The 15559-nt window shown below is 37.2% G+C and overlaps 1 protein-coding gene across 8 annotated transcripts in view; it reads right to left on the bottom strand.

Moving 5' to 3' along the window:
• Gapvd1 (GTPase activating protein and VPS9 domains 1) overlaps positions 1-15559 on the bottom strand; it is an 88251-nt gene that overhangs the window by 59631 nt on the left and 13061 nt on the right. For 7 of the 8 annotated variants that reach the window (XM_071600956.1, XM_071600959.1, XM_071600958.1 and 4 more), the window contains exon 2: positions 220-372. The gene's annotated coding sequence lies outside the window, so the exon portion shown is untranslated. Of the gene's footprint in view, positions 1-219; positions 373-3942; positions 4292-15559 lie in introns of all 8 variants that reach the window. The other variant, XM_071600957.1, reaches the window with a different exon arrangement.

The following is a 15559-nucleotide window of genomic DNA, read 5'->3' as shown; positions in this document are numbered from 1 at the left end:
AATCCCCAATACTGCAAAACCAAATAAATAAATAAAATTGCTTTACTCTTCTAGAATACCACTTAAAACACAAGAGAATTTAATAGTCATAAGTTAAGGAATAGCATAAATAAAATATAGACATAAATAACTAAAAGTAGAAAAAATTTACCATACTGAAGAAACAGGAAAGCAGAGACAACTGGCAAATAAATTAGTTTTTTTAAAAGTGGCACATGCCTGTAATCCCAGCGACTCAGGAGTCTGAGGCAGAAGGATCAAAAGTTGAAACCAGTCCAGGCAACTTTGCAAGACCCTTTGTAAAAATTATAAATGAAAAGGACTGGAAGGATGGGTGATGTAGTTCAGCGGTAGAGTGACCCAGGGTTCAATCTGCAATACAGAAAAAAAAAATGTAAAAATATCAGAATAACAATAACATCAAACTAACATTTCTTTAGACTAATTATGTCAAGAATTCTGCTGTTTTTCCTTGGGGAACTCTCACAAACCTGTGTCATCTCATTATCTTCATCTGGCAGTTTAGGAAGATGATGACACAAGTAGTTAAGTAGCCAAGTAAAGACTCAAACAATTCAATTTTTACTCCAAAGATGCACTTGCTCTCAACCAACGAACTTAAGCATTATGTCAGCAATAAAAACTGACTCCTGAAAGTTTTTGTTTGTTTGCTTTTTACTATCAGTTTTTACAGAACTTTGGGTTCTGGCAATATCTACATCACTTGAGTTTTCCCTCAAATACAATATGAATTGGCAAAGAGGTAGAGAAAATTGAACCCTTGCACACTGTGGGTGAGAATGTAATTTTGTATAGCCACTATGGAAAACAGTGTGAAGGTTCCTCAAAAGATAAAAAATAGAACTACTACATGATCCAGCAATCTCATCATTAAGTATATATCCAAAGGAAGTCAATATAGCCAATAATATATTTGTACTTCCAAGTTTACTGCGGCATTATACACAATGGCCAATATATGGAATCAACTAAGTGTCAATCAATACACGAATGGACAAAGAAAATGTGGCATATATACACAATGGAATACGAATGAAATTTAACCATGGGAAAAAAAAAAAAAAGCTGGGGGGGGGGGTGTGGTACACACCTGTAATCCCAGACACTGAGGTGGTTGAGGTAGGAGGACCACAAGTTCAAGGTCAGTCTCAGCAATTTAGCAAGTAGAGACTTAGTGAGACCCTGTCTCAAATTAGAAAATTTAAAAAAGAAAGGAGGACTGGGGTTGTGGCTCAGTGGTAGAGCACTCATCAGGCACATGCGAGGCACTGAATTCGATCCTCAGCACCACATAAAAATAAATAAATAAAAATAAAGGTACTGCACCCAACTACAACGGAAGGAAGGAAGGAAGGGAGGGAGGGAGGGAGGGAGGAAGGAAGGAAGGGGACTGGGGATGAAGCTCAATGGTAAAGAACCCTGAGTTCAATCACCAGTATGGGGTAAGTGAAATCCCCTCATTTGCAACAATATGGATGGAACTGGAGATCATTATATGAAGTGAAATAAGCCAAGCACAGAAAGACAAGTACCACATAATCTCATGTGGAATTTTAAAAAATTGATCCCCAGCCCTCATATGAACTTAAATTCTTTTTTCTTTACTTGCAGTGCTAGAAATTGAATCCAGGGTCTTAAGCATGCTAGGCAAACACTGTACCAATGAACTATACCCATCAACCTCAAATAGTTTTAACATCCTAATATGAAACTAGAATCTCAGAATTGGAAAAGCTATTAAAAACTATCTTCTATTGCCAGGCACAATGGTACACCCCTGTAATGCCAGCTACTTAGGAGGCTCAGGTAGAGAAAGGCAAGTTTGAAGCCAGCCTAGACAACTTAGTGAGACTCTGTCTCAAAATGAGATAAAATAAAGGACTGGGGATGTACCTACATGGTAAAACACTTGCCTAACATATGTGAGGCTCTAGGTTCAATCTCCAGTATAGCAAAAGACAAAACCAAAATAAAACAAATAGTGCTGGGGCTGTGGCTCAGTGGTAGAGTGCTTGCCTAGTATGCATGAAGCAGTGGGTATGACTTTCAGCACCACATATAAATAAAGGTCCATTGACAACTACAAAAATATTAAAAACAAACAAAGCAAACCCAACATCTTGTCCAATTTAATTCAATTCAACAAACATTTTCTAAATTGTTTCACTATGACAAACCTTGATAACATAGTTCAGAACAAAAAGACACAACCACTGTTCTCATAAAGAATAAATACCCAGCTTTGGGGCTGGAGCTGGGACTCAGCAGCAGAGCACTCGCCTAGCACATGCGAGGCCCTGGGTTCGATCCTCGGCACTACATAAAATAAGTAAAATGAAGGTATTGTGTCCAACTACAACTAAAAAATAAATAAAAAAAAAAAAAGGAATACTCAGCTTTTAAGTTAGAAGCAAGTAAATTATGAAAAAAGGGGAAATAAGAGTCTAACATTCAAAAATCTCCAAAACAAAACACAACAATATCCCTTCTAAAACCAGCAATTGTTTCGGACCTTCTTATTTTGGTCATGGCAGAGACTCCTCAAACACATCTTTGTTCTCAGCAGTAAATCTGCCATCAAGTTCAACTCTCTGTCCTCAACTTTCTAATTCCTCTGCAAATAACCAAATTCATTACCATGACAACTAAAAAAATTTCCTAATGTGTACTCTTCTTGGTTTCTTCTCTCTCCAATCCATCCCACATTGGCAGATTAGTATTTCCAAAACATTTCTAATATAAAACTTCCCAATCCTTCCCAAGACCCCTTTAAAATCCATTGACTTCCTAATAGTGTCAGAATATATTAAAACATCTGCAGATGTCAGCTGGGAGTCTGTGTGCTCAATTAAGGTTGCCCCTTAATTAAATCTCTTTGTTCCCAATAATAGAAATCAAATGGAAACCCCAGAAAACTCTGAGTGTATTTGGCAAGAAAATCCCTCTGCTTTTTCTCACCCCCTCACCAAGACCACCAAAACCTACTCTGGCCCAACCAGGTCTAAGGTCTAAAATTAGCCTGCCTTTACTTATTTTCATGTCCTCCACCCAAGAAGCCCAGAAATCCCAATACTTCATCCTGCAGAACCCAATTCCTAGACAGCTTACCTCCTCTAACCTCACCTCCTGCCCTACTCATCTCTTCCATCCTTTTCAGTTACACTTGCAGCACAAATTCAAAGATCAGAAATTTCCCTGTAACTTGAACCTTTTCTGGAAAGAAACCCCTTTACCTTCTTGCTTTAACTGAATCCTGGTTTCTCCACAGGAACATTGCTTCTTTTATACACCTGTCAGGCATAGCTGTTTCCTCTCCCACACCCTTCACTTCACACTCTTACAAGCACTTTCACACCATTCTCTGTTCCTCATTATTAAAAAACCCAGCTTTGACTCTCATATGATCAGACTGTATTACTGCAGTCATATGCTACAATCTTTCCTTACACCCCCAATCACCAACAGTCACATGACCCTACCATGACTTTCAGGTTGTTAATCCTACCACCTTTTTAAACTCACCCCTCCCTCTCTTACCTACTAACATAAATCGAATGGCAAACATTTTATTTTTTTTTAATTTGTTCAGATTAGTTATACAAGACAGTAGAATGCATTTTGACACATTGTACACAAATGGAGCACAAGTTCTCATTTCTCTGGCTGCACACATTGCAGTCACACCATTTGTGCAATCATACATGTACACAGGATAATAATGTCTGTCTCATTCCACCATCCTTCCCACCCCCACACCCCTTCTCCTCCCCCCTGCCCAATCCAAAGTTCCTCCATTTTTCTCTACCCATCCAGTTACCCATTATGAATAAGCATCTGCTTATCAGAGAAAACATTCAGCCTTTGGTTTTTTGGGATTGGCTTATTTGCTTTGCATGATATTCTCCAGCTCCATCCATTTACCTGCAAACACCATGATTTTGTTCGTAATATTCCATTGTGTATATTTTCTTTATCCATTTATCTGTTGAAGGGCATCTAGGTTGGTTCCATAGTTTAGCTATTCTGAATTGAGCTGCTATCAACATTGATTTAGCTGTATCACTGTAGTAGGCTGATTTTAAATCCTTTGAGTATAAACCAAGGAGGGGGATAGCTGGGTCAAACGGTGGTTCCATTCCAAGTTTTCTGAGGAATCTCCAAACTGCTTTCCATAGTGGTTGCATCAATTTGCAGTTCCACCAGCAATGTATGAGTGTACCTTATTCCCCACATCCTCACCAACATTTATTATTGCTTGGATTCTTGATAACTGCTAAAGACAAACATTTTAATCACTTTCTTGAATGATGCACACCCTCAATTTGCCCCTCACTATACCACAATCCCAGTAAAATCCAATGCTCTGCCTTATTGACACCTGTGGATAGGAAAACACACATACACTTGGTCCCACTAACATCACTTTCAATTCATGAACATAAACTCCAGATGGAACTTCATTGCTGCACAGCATGCACACTCTTACTTCCAGTTCATCCACCGCTCTCCTCGTCTCCAGTCAGTAAATTCATATCATCCTTTCCACAAACCCAATACCTCTTTATTCTCCACAAACCCAACATCATTATTCTCAACTCTTTGATTTCTACCTAAGAAAACTAAAGCAACAAGATTTCCCACAGTACCATATACATATATGTATGCACACACACACACACACACACATTTGTACATGTGTGTGTTTGTGTGTGTGTATGGTGAGCTCTCTTTTACTCTGAATGAACTGCCTTGCCTTTGCTGGTCAAAACCAACCCTTTTGCCGGGCACAGTGAAGCACGCCTATAATTCTAGCAGCTCGGGAGGCTGAGGCAGGAGGATCACAAGTTCAAAACCAGCCTCAGTAAGAATGAGGTGCTGAGCAACTCTATGAGATCCTGTGTCTAAATAAAATACAATAGGGCTGGGGATGTGGCTCAGTGGTCAAGTGCCCCTCAGTTCAATCTCTTGTACACATACACATACATACATACACACACACACACACACACTTGGAGCACCCCAAGGCTAGACACTCAGACCTCACTCTTTTCTTTCTATACACTGCCCAGGTAATCTCATTTAGTCTCATGGTTCTGCCATCAAAATACTGATGACAGAGGCTGGGGCTGTGGCTCAGCAGTGGAGCACTTGCCTAGCATGCACTAGGTCCTGGGATAGATCCTCAGTACCACGTAAAAATAAAGGTATCGTGTCCAACTACAACTAAAAAATAAATATTAAAAAAAATACTGGGGGGCTGGGGATGTGGCTCAAGTGGTAATGCATTCGCCTGGCATGCACGGGGCACTGGGTTCGATCCTCAGCACCACATAAAAATAAAATAAAGATATTGTGTCCACCAAAAACTAAAAAATAAATATTTAAAAATTCTCTCTCTTTAAAAAAAAAAAGAAAGAAAAGAAATACTGGGGCTGGGGCTGTAGCTCAGTGGCAAAGTGCCTGCCTAGCACGCGTGAGGCACTGGGTTCGATCCTCAGCACCACATAAAAATAAATAAAATAAAGGCATTCTGTCCATCTACAACTACAAAAAAAAAATTTTAAAATACTGATGATAGTCAGGCATGGTGGCGCACACCTCTAATCTCAGTGACTTGGGAGGTGGAAGGAGGAGGATTATAAATTCAAAGCCAGGTTCAGTAATTTAGTAAGATTTTGTCTCAAAATAAAAAAATAAAAAGGGCTGGGGATATAGCTCAGTACTAGGATACTCTAGTTCAATCCCCAATACTGGGGCAGGGGAGGGGGACTGACAACTTGCCAATTAATTTCACCAGTCTTAAACTTTTATCCTGAATACCAAATCTGTACATGCAACTGCCTACTCGGCATCTCAAACTAAACGTTCAAAATGAAACTATCTCCTCCTGCAAAAAACTCCCCATCCCCACCCCAAAACCCAGCCTTCTTCATCTCTATCAACGGCAATTCCCTTCTTCCAATTGTTCAGACCAAAAAATTGTGTCATCATTTTTACTCCTTTTCCTTGTTCCCTGCATATTTTGTCTAGACAAGATTGTCCTTTGGTGGGTGAGGGGGAAAAAAAAGTGAACAGTAATAAAATTATCTTTAAATGTTAATTAAAATAAATGTACTATACTGAAAACATTAAAAATCACATCTGTGAGTTTCATGAAAGACTTAAAGGAAAAATGGTGCTCATAATTTTTAATCATTCCTTACATTCAAGAGGATAATTTCCAATTCCTTAGCTTAGTGTTCAAGGCCCAATCTTCCTTGGCCCACCCCTCCAATCCTATTTTACACTATTTCCTTATATTAAAACAGTTGAGTAAGACAGGCCTTCTCATTTTTTTTTACTATTTTATTTTAGTCCTTTGGGTATAGACTGAGGAGTGGGATAGCTGGGTCAAATGGTGGTCCCATTCCCAGTTTTCCAGAGATTCTCCATACTGCTTTCCATATTGGCTGCACCAATTTGCAGTCCCACCAGCAATGTATGAGTGTGCCTTTTTCCCCAAATCCTCTCCATCACTTACTGTTGTTTGTATTCTTAACAGCTCCCATTCTAACTGGAGTGAGATGAAATCTTTTTTTTTTTTTTTAAGAGAGAGAGAGAGAATTTTTAATATTTATTTTTTAGTTTTTGGCGGACACAACATCTTTGTTTGTATGTGGTACTGAGGATCGAACCCAGGCCGCACGCATGCCAGGCGAGCGCGCTACCGCTTGAGCCACATCCCCAGTACCAAGATGAAATCTTAAGAGTAGTTTTGATTTGCATTTCTCTAATTGCAAAAGATGAACATTTTCTCATATATTTGTTGATTGACTGTATACCACCTTCTGAGAAGTGTCTGTTCAGTTTCTTGGCCCATTTATTGATTGAGTTATTTGTTTTGTTGTTGTTTTTGTTTGGTTGGTTGGTTATTTTTTTTTTTTTAAGAGAGAGAGAGAATTTTAATATTTATTTTTTAGTATTCGGTGGACACAACATCTTTGTTTGTATGTGGTACTGAGGATTGAACCTGGGCCGCACGCATGCCAGGCGAGCGTGCTACCGCTTGAGCCACATCCCCAGCCCCGCCCCCTTTTTTTTTTGGTGTTAAGATTTTTTTAGTTCTTTCTATATCCCAGAGATTAGTGCTCTATCTGATGTGCATGTAGTAAAAATTTGTTCCCTATTGTAGGCTCTCTATTCACTTCACTGATTGTTTCTTTTGCTAAGAAGAAGCTTTTTAGTTTGAATCCATCCCATTTATTGATTCTTGATTTTAATTCTTGTGCTATAGGAGTCTTATTAAGGAAGTTGGGGCCTAATCCCACATGATGAAAATTAGGGCCTACTTTTTCTTTTAATAGGCGCAGTGTCTCTGGTTTAATTCCTAGGCCCTTGATCACTTTGAGTTTTGTGCATGGTGAGAGCTAGGAGCTTAATTTCATTATATATATATATGATGTTGATGGACCTTTATTTTATTTGCTTATTATATGTGGTGCTAGGAATCGAACCCAGTGCCTCACACATATGAGGCAAGTGCTCTATTGCTGAGCTACAACTCCAGCCCCTTAATTTCATTTTGTTGCATATGGATTTCCAGTTCTCCCAGCACCATTCGTTGAAGATGCTATCTTTTCTCCAATGTATGTTTTTGGTGCCTTTGTCTAATATAATATAACTGTAATTATGTGGGTTAGTCTCTGTGTCCTCTATTCTCATACTATTGGTCTACAAGTCTATTTTGGTGCCAATACCATGTTGTTTTTGTTACAACATTGCTCTGTAGTATTATTTAAGGTCTGGTATAGTGATGCCACCTGCTTCATTCTTCTTACTAAGGACTGCTTTAACTATTCTGGGTCTCTTAATTTTCCAGATGAATTTCATGACTGCTTTTTCTATTTCTATGAGGAATGTCACTGGGATTTTGATTGGAATTGCATTAAATCTGTATAGTGCTTTTGGAAGTATGGTCATTTTGACTATTAATTCTGCCTATCTAAGAACAAGGTAGATCTTTCCATCTTCTAAGGTCTTCTTTCTTTCTTTAGTGTTCTATAGTTTTTCAAGTTGATTCCCAAGTATTTTGTTTTATTTTTTTTTAGGCTATTATAAATGGGGTAGTTTTCCTCATTTTCCTTTCAGAGGATTTGTCACTGATATACAGAAATGCCTTTGATTTATAAGTATTGATTTTATATCCTGCTACTTTGCTGAATTTATTTACTAGTTCTAGAACTTCTCTGGTGGAATTTTTTGGGTCTTCTAGGTATAGAATCATATCATCAGCAAACAGTGCTAATTTCAGTTCTTCTTTTCCTATCTGTATCTTTCGTCTGTTTAATTGCTCTGGCCAGTGTTTCAAGAACTATGCTAAATACAAGTGATGAAAGAGGGCATCTCTGCCTTAATATTTATTAAGTTTTTAGAGGGAATGCTTTCAATTTTTCTCCATTTAGAATGATGTTGGCCTGGGGCTTAGCATACCCATTTTTATTTTCAATTCAACTTCATGTTTATATCAGGCCCATCTAATCTACATCCTCTAATTTCCAAGCCCTAACTCAATAAAACCTTCCTCCCCTCCCATACAGGCTATCCCCCAGTGACAAATCCCAATTCTGAACTCATGAAGCACTCACTATTCATATCACTAACTTGACACTGGTTCTATTTTTTTTTTCCATCTGTAGTTTCTACATCCTATCTTTTCAGCAAGAAAGAAGGTCTCTTCAAAGTCTGAGAGCATATCTTAGACCTATGAGTTTTGCCCCATCCAAATATCATGGCCAAACACAAGAAATTCTTAATACGCATCTGCTTAGACTTGCATTGTCACAAACTGCTGTGGAAAAAGAGCATGAATAATATCAAGGAATTTTAAAATGAACACTAGGTATACCTAAAAATAATATATAATTTTTCCTAAAATTTGTAAGCATTTTTCTGATTAGTGGACGGGTACTAGGGATTGAACCCAGGAGTGCTTTACCGCTGACCGCTGAGCTATATCCCAGTCCTTTTCATTTTGAGGGAGGGTCTCTCTAAGTTGCTAAAGGGCTCATTAAATTGCTGAGACTGGCCTCCAACTTTGATCCTCCTACCTCAGCCTCCTAAACCACTGGGATTACAGGCATGATCCACTAGCTCATTTATTTTTGAAATGGTCAAAAACTAGACTTTGACCACTTAAGTTTAATACCACTTACCACTTTTTCTACAAAAATAAAATAAAGCTAGAGTGGTATAATCCCAGCTATAATTCTACACGGGAGGCTGAGGCAGGAGGATTGTAAATTCAAGGCCAGTCTCAGCAACTTAGTAAGACCCTATCTCAAAATAAAATATAGAAAGGACTGGGAATGAGGGCTGGGGTTGTGGCTCAGTAGTAGAGAGCCCGCCTAGCATATGCAAGGCCCTGGGTTTGAACCTCAGCACCACATAAAAATAAATAAATAAAATAAAGGTGCTGTGTCCAACTACAACTAAAAAATAAATATTAAAAAAATTCTTTCAAAAAAAAAAAAGGCTGGGAATGAACTCAGTAGTAAAGCAAACTGAGTTTCAATCTCTAGTCCTCAGAAATTAACTAAAATGAATAGATTATACCAATGCATATTAAATATTAAGCTTTTGAAGAATAAATTTAAGCTTCTCAACTCACATAATTAATATGCATCACCAAGAGCCCAGTGGAGAGATTTTAATGGAAATAGTTAAGCACAATGAGTTTCCGTATACTTCCACAATGATAATGGAGTAGGGACCAGCAAACCATGGCTTCTGGGCCAAGTTTAGCCTGTGGTTTCATAAAAATGAAGTTTTATTGGAACAAATCCATGTCCATTTGTGTGTGTGTGTGTGTCTGTATATATAAATAAATAAAATCTGGCTGCATTCATGCCACACAGCCACGATGGTAAAGTTTAATAGTTTTAAGACTCCTCCATAGTCTTTATGGCCCATAAGCCTAAAATATTTACTATCTGGCCCTCTAAAGAAAAACATTTGCCAACCAATGCATGATAAGCAATCATACCTACACTAATGCCAAGCATGAAGAGGCAGCACAGCCTAATAAGGTGGAATTCGTGAATTATAAAATACATTAAAAATTCCAAGGAGGGGCTGGGGGTGTGGTTCAGTGGTAAAGAGCTTGCCTACCATGTGTGAGGCACTGGGTTTGATCCTCAGCACCACATAAAAATAAATAAATAAAATAAATATATATCAATAACTAAAATAATTTTTTTTAAAAATTCCAAGGAGGGCCAGGAGTGGTGGTGCATGCCTCTAATCCCAGTGGCTTAGGAGGATGAGGCAGGAAGAGCGTGAGTTCAAAGCCAGACTCAGCAACTTAGCAAGGCCCTAAGCAACTCAGTGAGAACCTGTCTCTAAATAAATTATTTTTAAAAAGGGCTGGGGATGTGGCTCAGTGATTAAGCATCTCTGGGTTCAATCCTTGGAACCAAAAAAAAAAAAAACAGTTCCAAGGAGGATAAACATTACAAATGTTAACAATTACACTTAAATGAATTCCTAAGACTCAAGAGAAGGTCTCAAAAGTAGGAAAAATATTTTAAAGTTTCTATGGGACAAAAATCACATTCCAAGTTTTTACTGTTGAGAATTTCTAATTAAAGGCATCCCAACTTAATGATATATATCCAACAGTTCTAAACTGTGACAACTAGAGTTGTCAGGTGAACAAACTAATCACCTCTTTATCAACCAGATAACACTCAGGAATAACATTAAGACAGTCAATACAAGAAGACCCACTTCCTATTTTCTTAGTTTAATACAGAATACTTTCGTTAACACAGTGGAAAGGATACTAAAACTGGAACCAGAAAATCTGAGGAGTTGAGGACCAGGCTGTGACGCCCACTGGCAAGGTGACTTGCAATTGATCACTTCAACAAAGTTGAGATAATACCCTTATCTACCTCAAACAATAAACTGTGAGAGGTCTAAAAAATGACTCCACAGTGAAGGATGTCATTATTCTTGTTAAATAAAAAGTAATTTTAGGCAGACATCATTACCCTAAGTAATGTATGAAAACATGAATGGTGTGACTCTACTTTATGTTTAACCAGAGACATGAAAAATTATGCTCTATTTGTGTAATATGAATTGAAATATATTCTGCTGTCATAGATAACTAATTAGAATAAATAAAATATATATATATTTTTTAAAAGAAGAACATCATGGGAAGAAGTGTCCCGTATTAGAAACTGCTCAACCTTCCTGAAGTTGAAAGTTCAGATGGGCAAATGCTACAAAAATAATAATAATAATAATAATAATAATAATAATAATTTTTATTATTTCACTGGGACAAAGCAGACAGACTCTATGTCCATCAAATGACAGAACTGACCAAAATGAACCTTTTCATAAAAGTAAGTGGCAAAGACTGAAGTCCTAACTAAAGTGGTAAGACAGACTATTTGCTAACATTATGGAAACTATGCTGGAAAAAGACTAAAAGTGAAATTAAAGGGCCAGTTATCTTCAATCTAAGAGCATAATTAGTAATATAATATGCCTCAGCACACATGATATGGCTTTGAAATTTGAGAATAAAGCAACATTTGCAAAGATCTAATTTAAGATAATCCCATTAAAAATTATACAATGACAGGGCTGGGGTTGTGGCTCAGCAGTAAAGCACTCGCCTAGCACATTCGAGGCCCTGAGTTTGAACCTCAGCACCACATAAAAATAAACAAAATAAAACTATTGTGTCCAACTAAAAAATAAATATTTTGAAAAAAAAAAATTATACAATGAGAACTAAATATAGTATGCTGGAATAGAAAAACAACATTAGGTGAAAACTGAAGAAATCTGACTATAGTATGAACTTTATAGTGAATAATTATATATCAATATTAGTTCACTCTTTGTAACAAGTACACCATTTATTTATTTATTTATTTATTTATAGTTATAGTTGGACAACACCTTTATTTTACTTATTTTTTTTTAATGTGGTGCTAAGAATAGAATCCAGTACCTTGCCCATGCTAGGTGAGCACTCTACTGCTGAGCCACAATCCCAGCCCCCAAGTACACCATATTAAGGTAAAGCATTAGTAATAAAGGGAATTTGGTACTGGGTCTAAATTTAATTTTCCTATAAATTTTAAACTGTTCTAAAAAATAAAATCTTAAATTTTTTAATTACACAAATAATATACTTCTAACTTCAAACATCCAATTTAGCAATTATTTTCAGTAAGAAAACTTAAACTTGAAAAAAGAATTTGAACACTGTAATTTATCACTCTCTCTAAAAACCATCACCTAGAAAACGGACAAGCTACCATGTGATGTTCTAAAACTCATTAACATCTGGTAATATACTGCAAGGTTTTAATAATCACACAAAAATGTTCTTTTAGTTAACTGTGATCAGAAACAAAATACATAAATCTGACACAAAATTTCCATAACTCTACTACTTTTTGCACTAATTTCTGCTGTCCTAAAGGAAGGCAAATATATTTCTATTTCTTGTTTAAGAAAATCCGGGTGGACTGAGGTTGTGGCTCTGTGGTAGAGTGCTTGCCTAGCATGTGTGAGACACTGGGTTCAATTCTCAGCACCACATATGAATAAATGAATAAAATAAAGTCCATCAACTATATTTATAAATTTTTTTAAAAAGTACACCAAGTGTGGTGGTGCACACCTATAATCCCAAAGGCTTGGGAAGTTGAGGCAGAATTGCGAGTTCAAAGCCACCCTCAGCAAAAGCGAGGCACTAATCAACTCAGTGAGACTCTGTCTCCAAATAATATACAAAATAGGGCTGGGGATACAACTTAGTGGTTGAGTGCCTCTGAGTTCACTCCCAAGTACCCCCTCAAAAAAATTTTTTTTTTTAAAGTACACACTTTACCACCCTATTATACCCCCCAGCCTAAAAGATATGCTTTTTTAATATTTTAGTTTTTAGTTATAGGTGAACACAATATCTTTATTTTATTTTTATGTGGTGCTGAGGATGGAACCCAGTGCCTCATGCATGGTAAGCGAGCTCTCTACCTCTCAGCCACAACCCCAGCCCCCTAAAAGATATTCTTAATCACAATTTACAGCTGGGGAAATTGGAAAATTTAAGTATTTTCCCAAAATCAAATTAGTTACTAGCAAAGTTAAGAACAGAATCCAAGTATATCTGGCTTCAGAAATCAGTTTTAACGACTAAGCCAATCATCTTTTAATAATGAATGCTTTAATTTATGGTCAAGGTTACTACTTATAATAGCCTCACTCTTTCTTCAACTACTAATATATAAGTCAGCAGGTGTACAACTTTCTTGGAAAGCTTCCAATTGCTTGACAAAGTAGCTGGACTTGAGGACCAAGTAAATTCTCTCAACTTCTAAGTTAAAATGCTACATGGAAGTATATAAAAAGTTCTTAGGAATTAATACAGAATGGTGCAAAGATAATAAACACACTCAGCCATACACAACAGGTCCTCCATATATTTTAAGACTTAAATATACTAATAAAGTTCTGGATAGGAAGATTCTAAAGAATAATGCAATGAAACTAAAACTAGCTATATAGCCACGCATGGTGGTGCACACCTGTAATCCCAGCTACCAGGCAGGGGGAGAACTAAGGCAAGAGGATCACAACTTCAAGATCAGCGTGGACAACTTAGTGAGACCTTGTCTCAAATTTTTAAAAGGTCTAGAGATATAGCTCAGGGTAGGACACTTACCTAGCATGTAGAAGGTCATGGGTTCAATCCTGAGTACTCCCCATACACAAAACATATCCAAAAAACAAACTCCATATCTATGGCCGGGGGAGAAGGCGGGAGAGACACACTATCAAAAAAGTCATTAAAGCCAGACATGGTGGTGCACACCTGTAATCCCAGTACCTTGGGAGGCTGAGGCAGGAGAATCACAAGTTCAAGGCCAGCCTCAGTACCTAGCAAGATTCTTTCTCAGAACAAAAAGTAAAAAGAAGTAAAAAGGGCTGGGGATGTAGCTCAGTAGTAGAATGCCTCTGGGTTTGCTCACCAGTACCACCACTACCACCAAAAAAAAGTATTAAATAAGTCTTGGAAAAAATAATATTATGCAACTAAAAGATTAAGCATAGGAAAGATTTTTATATACCGATGGCTACATTGCCATAGAACTGTCATTTTAAAAATTACACTGCCAGGTGCAGTGGCATAGGCCTGTAATCCCAGCAACTTGGGAGGCTGAGGCAGGAGGATATAGTAAGTTTTACGCCAGTCTCAGCAACTCTATGAGACCCTGTCTCAAAATAAAAAATAAAAAGGGCTGAGGATATTGTTCAGTCAATAGTAAAGCACCTCTGGGTTCAATCCCCAGTATCAATAAATAAATAAATAAAATTATAGACACACTTTTCCTCATAGTATTTAACATTCCTATTAATGTGATAAGACGAAAAAGGACATGATTACCATTTTTTGTGACCTGCTACAATGTTATCTCTGGTGTTCTGTCAATCAAATAATTTTAACTTGAGCTTCTTAATTACCCAACACTTTTCAGTGAACTAACCAATCCATATAAGAGAACAGTGCTCCTTGCAAAAATTTTTTATAGATACCATACTGAATTACAATGATTTGTCTACACTTGTTTCCCCTTACAACACATATCTCCTTTAGTGCTAGAACATTTCTTATTCATTTTATAATGTTTTATTAAATTTCATTATCTAAAAATTGCCAGGTAATAAATAACATACTAATATAATAAATTAATTCTCTTTCCAAAAAACTGAGACAAATACAATAAACTTTAATACTTCCTTCACTCATATATTCAATGAATGTTTATTATTAAATACCTACTATGTGCTAGGCAGTGATGAACAAAATAGACAAGGTTTGCCCTTAAGGGGCTCATGTTCTCTTAGGGACATACAACATTCCAATGACAACTCCAACTGTTTCTCACAAGACAGTCTTCTGTGTACCCTCTTTTTAGATGTTCTGCCTACTCCTTTCATTGGTCTGTTAGATCCCATGTAGGCATCTGGCACAGCTCAACACAACAGAGGCTTAAGCCACCATTTCCTTGACTCAGACACTTCCTCATTTGGGCCCATCTCTCCCACTGCAATTTCACACTGTTTGCAGCAAAATGTGTTTTCACAACAAAATTCCCAAGTTCCCCAAAGTAGGTATATACCCATCTTGTTACCCTCCATTACTCAGCACAGTGACTGGCCTATAGCAGGTGCTGAATAAATGTTTCAGTTTATAAATAATTAATTGCACCACAAAAAATAAATAAAGATATCGTGTTCAACTAAAAAACTGAAGAAAAGTTGAGGCTGTAGCTCAGTGGTAGAGTGCTTGCCTCGCATGCACAAGGCCCTGGGTTCCATGAACAATGAAGAATGAAGGGCAATGCTTCAGATTAAAAATTAGCCATGCTGGGCTGGGGTTGTGGCTCAGGGGCACAGTGCTTGCCTAGCATGTGTGAGGCCCTGGGTTCGATTCTTAGCACCACATAAAAATAAGCAAACTAAATAA

This window comes from Marmota flaviventris, chromosome 13, assembly GCF_047511675.1.
Source record: "Marmota flaviventris isolate mMarFla1 chromosome 13, mMarFla1.hap1, whole genome shotgun sequence".
NCBI lineage: Eukaryota > Metazoa > Chordata > Mammalia > Rodentia > Sciuridae > Marmota > Marmota flaviventris.
This window is presented reverse-complemented; position numbering and strand designations above follow the sequence as displayed.